We start from the raw sequence: 9716 nt of genomic DNA, 5'->3' as shown, positions 1-9716 counted from the left end.
CAGGAGCTCTGTCCTACCAGCATCCCTCGAGAGCCCAGCCCAGCTGGAAGCTGAGTCACTGATCTTTGCTTCAGAAAGTGTCCAAGGCCCTAGAATATCAAGGAAATGTGCTCACTTTGCTGTTTCCAGGATTCTTGCAAGACTTAATTCATGGGCAAAAAATATGCCAGATCCTCACGAGTGAGTCAGGGCAGCAGTGCTGCTGCTGCTGCTGCCAGGAGCAGGGCACAGCGGAGAGTTTCCTCCTGGCTGCTACCACAGACACTTGTCCAGGCCAGCATTTCCCAGTTACAGTGCTCCACCCCTTCTGCCTCCACAAATGAACTCTGTCACGCAGTTGCTGTCCTTATCAGCCCCAGAGCAGGAATCCTGCAGGCGCAGTGCTGCTCCCAGCCCCAGGCCTGCTGCCCCCTCGGGCCATCTCCAGCGAGGTGTGCCCGCTGCCCGCCCTGGGAATCCCAGACAACATCCTCTGCCTCCTGTGTTTGCACAACTGGCTGCCACAGGATCCTCAGCACAGCTCTGAATGGAGCAGGGCTGTCAGCTGAGCTCATGTACCAGATCAGTGAAAGATTCTGCTGTTCCCCTGCCAGGCACAGTGAAACCATCCTTGTCACCCTGGGCCTGCCCGCAGTGCCCACCCTTGCTCGTGGAATCTGTCAGTGGAGCAGGAAGATGGATGATCACTCCCCAGCTATGTGGCACCTACTTGAAGTCTCACTTGTTTACTGCAGTTCAAATGCCCAGCAGACTTTCTGCACGGCAAAACCAACACAACCATGCTCCAAATCAGCTGTGTCCTCAGCACATTTCTATTTCCTGTAACACCTCACTCCCTCAAAGCAAGGAGACTTTGATATCCTTTGGGAATAAGCTCCCCAAGTTCAAATTCCCCTGGATTTCCCCACACACTGACTCCAGGCTTGTGCAATGCCTCCAGAGCTCCTGTAATAGAGGAGCTGCTGAACAGCTGTCTTTATCTCATCTCACCAATGGTTTTATAACCTCTCCTGCATTCCAGGGAGACTCTTCTCTGAACTGAAGGCTTCTGGCATAATCATCTCTTTCTCACACTGATCAGCCCCGGGATCCACACAGAATTGTTGCAAGGGTTGCATCTCGTCTTGCAGACTCTCTAATGGGTTTCTCTCTGAGTCACCGATGCTATCTAAACACTCGTTATCTACAAACGCAATCTTTGTGTTTTGTCTTCTAAAAGTACAGGTGACTTGTACCTGAAAATGTCTTGCTCCTAGGAAGGTCATCTTTTATAACTGAGATCACTTCATGACAAGCAAAAGTTACTTGGTTGGTAAATTAGTCTTATGTACCTAGTTTTAATTGATCTATGGATCAATTGCAATGAATAAATATTTCCTTTTTTTTTTTTAACTGTCTCCAAGAAAATGCAACTAAATGCAATTTTAAATAGAGAGAATTTTGGTTCAGTACTGGGAAGGAAGGAATATTTCAAATGTTGCATGCTTGCTAGGTGGAAAAATTCTTGTGGTTAACTGAATGTAGGTGCTCAGTTGGATTTACCTTCTTCTATGTAACAGCATAAAACTGGATCCAGCAGTTTGTAAACAGGCAAAAAGTACTTGCTTCCAAATAGGAAAAAAAACCAAAAAAACAGGAAGGAAAATAATATCACAACTCTCAGGTACTCCTTAACAATGCCCAATATAGTCAGAAAACCCATTAACAGTGACTTGAGAAGCCAGAGAAGGAATGGGGAAGGGACACTACAGTCCTGTCACACTACAGTCCTAGAGTCACATCACCCCAGCCTCAGCTGCTGGAAGAAATGCACTGCTGACCAGAGTTCCAGCTAAAATCCACCCCTGGAAACGGCAACCACTGAAGCCTGCTTTCCAGCAGGCTCGTGCCTGGTTGTTGACTGAATTATTTTCAATGTTTTTATCACAATTCTGCATCACAAGTCCATCCCTCTCTGATGACTGTCTGAAAACTGACAGGAGAAACTGAGAGGTAAATCTGGGGCTTTCTTTTGTGGGTTCTTTGATGCACAGGTTGAGCTCATACTGCATTCTTTAATGCAGCACCAGTCTGTGTATTTCCCTGTACAGAAAAATGACTGATGTGTTCTACCTTTGAGATCTCTACACTTGGCTCCATAAATTATTATAAGGGACAGATGAAAAGACACATGGACCAGTATGATCCCTAAAAGACAAAGCTAGGAAAGAAAAATAATCAATAATAAATATTTCAAAACATCTGCACAAGTGTTATTATCCTGTAGCTTGTGTTAAAGTACTTCCTATGTTCAGCTTTACAAGCACACACAAGAAGGTGCCATCCCTACTGAAACCTGCTTTTTCCATGGATTATTTCATTATTTAGTCCTGATCCATCTACACCAGCACTCAGTACCAGAGCAGCTGCATGAGCACAGGGACACCGCATACAGGAGTAGAGAAACATTCAGAGTGGGTCTCACAAATACCAAGGAAATGTTGGATTAAAAGAGATTCTTTCATGCTGCTTACATCAGTTTTCCTGCATCCCCATTTCACTGACACATTATGAGAAAATACAAATCATATTTCCAGACCTGCTTCAAGCCATTTTGGAGATAAGAACAGCCCATTTCAGACCATCAAGAAATTCTCTCTGTGCACAAGAGAACACATTTTTTTCCCCTCCTGTAACCAATTACTACAAAATCCAACAAGTATTAGATGTCTACCTAAGAATATCTACATGAGGGAGCAGAGTAATGCTACCAGAACATCAGAGAGCCTCACACAGAGGTTTGATGTTTCCCATTTTTGTTCAGAGAGGAGAAATGAGTCAGGCACATTTGACTCTGGTTTGCCTTTGGATCTCAGACATGTACTGCTTAATTATCATTAAAATCATGCAGGCATGAAAGAATCGGTAAGCATGCATGGATTATTTCTTTGCTAACACTTACACGAGGAAATTTGGTCCTAAAGGGCTTGGAAAAGTAAAGCCAGAGATTTACTCCACCTTTGCCATTCACACAATGCAAGTGTTGCTGTGTTCTGATCCCTTTATAGGCCAGGATTCAGCATATCAATCAAAATTCTATTAATTACAAAAAAAACCCGAAACTGAGCTGACCACTCACAAAATTAGAAGAGATCCTTTTAGTACTGATTTTATATTCATTAATCATTTTGGGGTACACTTGCAGAGGATGCTTAGAAGTATATTTCCCCTCTTCCAGGGCTCTCTTGAGGGATAACTGCCTAAATGTGTACCATTGTAGGGGTACATGTCGGAACTCAGAATGTCCTGCAGACATTCTCGGATGTTCCAGACCCAGGTCAAAAGCATCTGAGACCCTGGCATGCAGCCAGAGACCCCTGTGGCTTTGAATCTGACCCATGGAACAGTTTACCAACTTTGCAGGAAGAACAAGAAGTCACAAAAGTTTAGATATTGTAGTAGAAGTAGTCACAAAGTGAAAGGAGGGATTTTTGGCTGTTGTACAGGGGGGTTTTAAGCCTTGTACGCAGGGGTCCAAGTTTTGTACATGGGGGTCAGGGGGTTCTAAGATGGAGGGATTTGGGTGTGCCCTGTCCTCTTTCTTTCTCCTTCCTAGCCTCCATGTCTTTGGTGATGTTGGCACTCACAGATTGGTCTAGAGTAGAAAGTCACCATTCAATATAGATAGTAGGTATTGGGGAAAAAGTATAAACATGTAGTACGTAATATATGATATAAAAGATGGCAGCAGCCCCTGGGAGGGCAGTGTGCCTTTGTCTGACCTGCTGAACGGGCCACAGCAGTTCAGGGAGAAGAATCTTTTAGATAACCAACAATAAACAACCTTGAGAACAGACAACAGAGGACTACTGAGTCTTTCTTCGAAGGCACGGGTTAGAGGAGGAACTTTTCCATCTTTTGGGGTCACCCCAATCCGGGGATGAAACCCCACAGGTACAAATCCAGCCTTAAAAAGCTGAAGCAAGCCTTCTCACTAGTGATCAGAAGGGATTCCTCACATCTCTGTTTTCTGGAAATCATTTCTTGTGTTCACATTACTCCATTTGCTTTAGCATCCTCCTGCTCCAGCCTTCTCCTTTCCCCTCTGTTCCTAAAGACCCCATTTCTCCCCTTTCCTCCACATCTCTTGTCTTGTCCTCCTTACAGTTCCTGCACACTAAACCCTTCTCTCAGTGGGACTGTAAGAGAGGGTGATCATAAGAACAAGAAACAGCTTCCCCTTCCCACTGTTTGGATGTGAGGATCAAAAATAACCACAAGCCAGCCAAGTTTAAGCTAGAAACACATTACTGGTGAGAGCAGGGCTCCTTCCAGCTGGTGTCTGACTCCAGGAGGAAAGCACACATCTGCTTCCTACCATTTGTCCCCTCATATCCCCCCAACATGCACATTGTTATGCTAAATGCTCCCATTAGTTTATGGATCTGTCATCACAAATGTGGCTCATCCCTGATTAGGCCAGCTGATACAATCTGTCCCCACCTCTCTTCCTGGGCTCTGTGTGTCCACTACTTTCTCTGAACTAGTCTAAATTTAAGCTCCCTCTGCGTTCTGCTGTTTTGTGATTCAACACACCTGATATTTCATAGAGGAAAACACTAGAAACATTTAACAACTACCAAAAATACGAAACTATCCTAAAGCTGCTTAGTATCACCCATTTTCCTTCAGTTCCTTAGGCCAGAAAAGCTTTATCAGTCTTGTAGCACAGCCTCGTGCAAGGCAGGTCTGCACTGGTGCCACGGCAGCCTCACACCAACACTCTGGACCTCGTTCAGCTCTGCCCGAGCCAGGCAGAGGCAGCAGGAGCTGTGTCTGCACTTGTCAGGACAGAGCCTGGCCCTGTGTTCCTACAGCTCTCCAGCCTCTGCAGAGTCCTCCGAAATTCTCTGGGGTTTGGGCTGGTTTAACCAGGAGGTGAAGCCTTGTCCCTGCGTCTGTCAGCCACAGCCTGTGAAACAAACACCACTGCAGAGCTCTACTTTGGCAAAGAATATACAACTAACTTCTGCTAGACTTTCTTCTTCTCTTTTTAGAAATAAATCCATACTTACATTATATTCCCAACCCCTCAGGTTCTACTTCAACATATTTTGTATTGCTCCCACATTCCGGAAATATAAGAACTAACAAAAGTTAGAGCTTAATTGTGCAGTAGTATAGCAGGAAAGGAAAAAAGTTAGAGGTCTATATTTAAGCACTTTCAGCTTTTCTGAAAAACTTCTTTAAACCAAAATCCTTGCACAAACGAGTTTCTTCCTTGACAACAGATGAGTGTATTCTAAACAGCTGATAATGACCTATCTAGTAATGTTAGAATTACAGAAGAGATCTAGCCAACTCAGTTTCTGGGGCAATCTCGAATTCTGTCTATCTCTAAACTACTCCTCTGCTTTGCCTTCATAAATAAAGTGGCCACGCCCAAGACAAGCTAAATGTTTCACCCATGAGAACAGAACCTCTGCAGAATGCCCCGGGAATGCAGAGCAGTCTGCGTGCCCGGGGACACAGAAGGGCAGAGCGGAGCAGAAGCTGCCCCCGGCAGGGCGAGGCCGTGGGCCAGCGCTGGCAGCCCTCGCCGGGTGCAGGATTTGTCCATCTGCACGCAGAGCGAAGCCCCGTCCCCTCTCAGCGGGCACCGCATGTGCTACAGCTCAGTTTCAGGTCAGAACCCCCTCCTCCTGTGGAAACAACCCGTCTGTAACACAAACAAAACAACGACACAACCTCTAATTTTAGAAGGTGGCTTGCACGGGACCGGAGAGGTGACCTGCTTTTGTGTGCTGGGCCAGTGTTTGCTGAGGCGCTGGATGTTGCTCTGCCGAGTTTTTAGAGACGCTGAAGTGAGATGGCACAGACGGCAGGGAGGCACCAGGACCCGGCAGAGCTGAGGACAGGGAAGGGGCGATCTGCTCCCCCAAGAGCTGCAGCCCTGAGCCCTCCGTGCTGAGCCACATCCTCCAGCCTCTGCTGGGGCACAGGGGAAAAGATCCACAGTGCTTCAACTTATGTTAAAAGATAGCTTTAAAATCTAGTTAAGCACGAGCAAGAAACAGTTAAGCTCACAAAGAAAAAAAAAAATTGGCTTCTGATCAGAAGGAGGAGCTTGGCTTTCAGTGATTTTGAATGAGAAATAAATCCAGGCGATGGTGAAGCTTCCTGGCCGAGCCTGGCCGCCTCAGGGCTCCCCTCAGCAGCCCCAGGGTGGCTCCCTGCACCCCTCTTTAGCAGCCAGCACCCTTTATTTCCATGGCCGGGGGACACAGCGAGCCTCCCCAGCAATCCTCACTGCCGCAGGCAGAGGCACATTTTCAAGCCATTACGGCTTTGATCACTAATTTATTTGACTTGTGTAAATTGTGAAGGGACTGTCTGTGCTGTAAGAGGGGGCCGGGGGGAGCCCGCACTGAGTCGCTGACTTTGCCAAAGCTCCCAGGATGGCATTTCTGAGACACAGAAAGACCACAGGTTTTGGAAGAGTCCAACAGGTCCCAAAGGGCCTCTGCATTGCACATTCGTAGAACCACTGAGGTTGGAAAACACCTCTGAGGTGAAGTGCAGCCACGTAACCCCTGCAGACGTGACCCCAGTGCAGTTCAGCTGCAGATGGGGGTCAGGACCCTTGACAGTGGGCAGAGCAGCGCCAGGGGCTAGGAAAGGCTGCTCTGGCTGCTCCAGTGGAATTGAAATCCTACCACAGGGATTCTTGCCAGGAATCCCTGTCTCATAGAGAATGCAGCAGAGCTCAGTGCTATACACCATTTCACCTCCTGACTCGCTGTCTCTGCCCTCACACCAGTGTGACCAGATCCGTAAATGTTTGGAGGGTGTTTTTTCTAGAAATTACTCCTGTTACTGCTGAGCAGTGTTACTCTTTGAACACCTGCCTTCACCCTCTCCTCCCTAAGTAACTCTGTGTTTTCCACTCTCACATCTTCATTCCCTTTTCCCTTTTTGATTTTTCAGTCATCAGCCTCTGCACTGGGTTGTTCTTTTGGTTTTGGTTTCTTTTTTTTTCCTTCTGTGGTTTTGTGAGGACATGAAAGCCAATGCATGAGAGGCTTACAATACAAATGGCTTAACAACCTGAACCTGATTTTTTGCCTCTGATTTAGTGGTGAAAAAGGCAAGGCAGGACATAGACTCAGTAGGGCCAGAAGGACGATGCTCATCAGCTGGGACGCAACAGAGGAAAGTTACACTTACTGAGACCTGAGCTGTTTAACCTTCCTGAGGTACTGAGAAGTGCTCTCCAGCACTAACTTTCTATTGCCTGTTTATTTCTCACATTGTGGCCACTGTTTTGACTGCCTCATTATTCAATAATTACAGTTTCTCTCCTTGCATTAGCCTGGATTCTACTTTGAAAAAATACTTTTGGATATCAGAAAATAATGGCATGGAAAAAAGGGTTAAAAATTTAGGCAGAGCAAATGTTTAAAAACTTCAGGAAGCATTTCCTTTCTAGTGAGAGGGGGAAAAAAGCACACAAAGAAATGAGTTTTCTGCTTGTTTCTCTGGCTTAAGGTTTATTTTCTACTTCTCCCAGTTTTCCAGGATTCCAGTAGCCCTAGAGGGTTCAGTAGCACAGCTCTGTCCAGGTCTGTCTTAGGTGCACAGAAAGTCCATTTTGACCTTCCAGTACCTGCAAGGAGCCCACAAGAAAGATGGAAAGAAACTTTTTACAGGGGCCTGGAGAGACAGAACAATGGGGAATAGTTTCAAACTGACACAAGCTAGGTTTAGATTAGATTGGGAAGAAATACTCCCTGTGAGGGTGGGCAGGCCCTGGCACAGGGTGCCCAGAGCAGCTGTGGCTGGCCCTGGATTTCTGGCAGTGTCCAAGGCCAGGCTGGACAGGACTTGGAACAACCTGGGATAGTGGAAGGTGTCCTTGCCCATAACAGGAGGGTGGGAATGAGATGGGCTTTAAGGTCCCTTCCAACCCAGGCCATTCCAGAATTTTTCAATTCTGTGCTGGCAGGGAATCTCTCCAGCTCTGGAAGTCCTGGCCTTGGCCACGCTCCCACAGCACACCCCCCAGAAGGGTTTTGTTCAAGAGCACTTACAGAGAGAAGCAGCCCTTCTTTGGCTGCACAGTGTTTGCACAGCAACTGGTATTTTTATAGCATTTTTACAGGCACAGAGCTGCTGCACATCTGTCCCCTCTGCGGTGTCCCTGACGCAGGTGCTGGGTGTTCCCAGAGGGAATGGCTGCACGTGTGGCACTCCTGCTCCAGGATGGGCAGCACAGCCAGCTCCTTCCAGAGGCACCAGCCTGCTGCTCCTGCCCCACACAGCTCCTCTGCTCACCCTCCTGGAAATTCAGGGCTGCAGGACAAAAGGATTGTGTTCAGAAAGCTTCAGAAGAAAGATTTTGTCATTAACCCTACAAGTGATGAGGTAACAAGTGGCATCAAATTCAGTGTATTCTAAGAAATCAGAATCCCATATTTCCAGGTGTTCTGGACTGGACAGCAAAGTGTGGAGAATTCAGAGACTGACAGTCAGTTGTTTCCATCTCAGCATCCTGTGTTCAAACACTGGGTCTACAGCAAAGTCATAAAAATCTCCCTTGAGTGTCTCTCTCTCTTCCTTAAGGAGGAGATGTACATGTCTGAACAGAGCCCCAGGAATCTAGAGTTAATGAATATGTTACAGTCACATTTTAAGGACATGCACATAAATAAGAGGCCGGCCTAACTGATATTTTTTCAGAGCTGCTGCTGTAATAGGAAACGAAGTTAATGAAAAACATCAGCAAGTATAGCTAACAGGGGAAGGGGAACAGACAAATAAAAAATGTACACAACTGTTATTGCAAACTTCCACTGTGACAAAGAGAAGCACTACTTTTCCAGCCTACATTGGCAGCCTAGAACATTTTGATGTGGATCAAAAAAATCAATAAAAATAATCACAATCACTAAAAATCAAATTCATTTACTCAGCAGTTAGTAGTTTGATCAAAATGTAAACAAAACCCTGTTACAAGATCAATTCAGGAGGGGCCTGTAGCTCCCTGCTAGACTAACAAAAGCCAGAATTCCAACTTGGTTAGAAACTGGAGTTTTGTGAGATAATTTATATTACCAGTGTTGCTTCGGATGGTATTTGTGACCCTTAAACATCTTCCTTGACCTCCCCAGGCCCCAGCTGGAAGGCTTGGAGGAGGTTATTTCTGAGGAAGTAACACTTGTTCCAAGCTGGGATCTCTGAATGATTATTTGTGAAAGGCTATTGTTTTGTTTTTTTAATAGGTTTGGATTAAAGCTATTCTCACAGTACAACACTTTTTAATCCATTCCAATGGACCTATGAAACAAGTTTGAAAAAATGAACTCAGAATCACAATACAGTAATTTGTAGCAGAGCTAAAAAAGATTCTCAGGTGGCAGAAGTAGGGGAAATAGGGAAAACACAACTTCCCTGCTGGAGGACTGTTTCTAAGATATTCTCCCTCACTGATCATGGGACAGACCTTGCTACTGCAAACCAGGAACCTGCTTCCTAGAACAGCCACTGTAAATATGACATCAGATTAATTAACCTTTTTTTTAATTCCTCTGCATGAGTGACAGAACAGTGGAAAGTCTAAGATAATGTGCTCGTTAACTTTTCCATTCTTTGAAGCAGTAAACTGAAACATTCAAGCAGAAGTACTTGAAACAAGCTCCACTTGTCTCATTTTTTCCTGGGTTATCTGCTCAGCATAA

This window comes from Motacilla alba, chromosome 12 (assembly GCF_015832195.1).
Source record: "Motacilla alba alba isolate MOTALB_02 chromosome 12, Motacilla_alba_V1.0_pri, whole genome shotgun sequence".
NCBI classification, from domain to species: domain Eukaryota; kingdom Metazoa; phylum Chordata; class Aves; order Passeriformes; family Motacillidae; genus Motacilla; species Motacilla alba.
The sequence above is the reverse complement of the archived record's forward strand: the minus strand, read 5'-3'. Positions refer to the sequence as shown.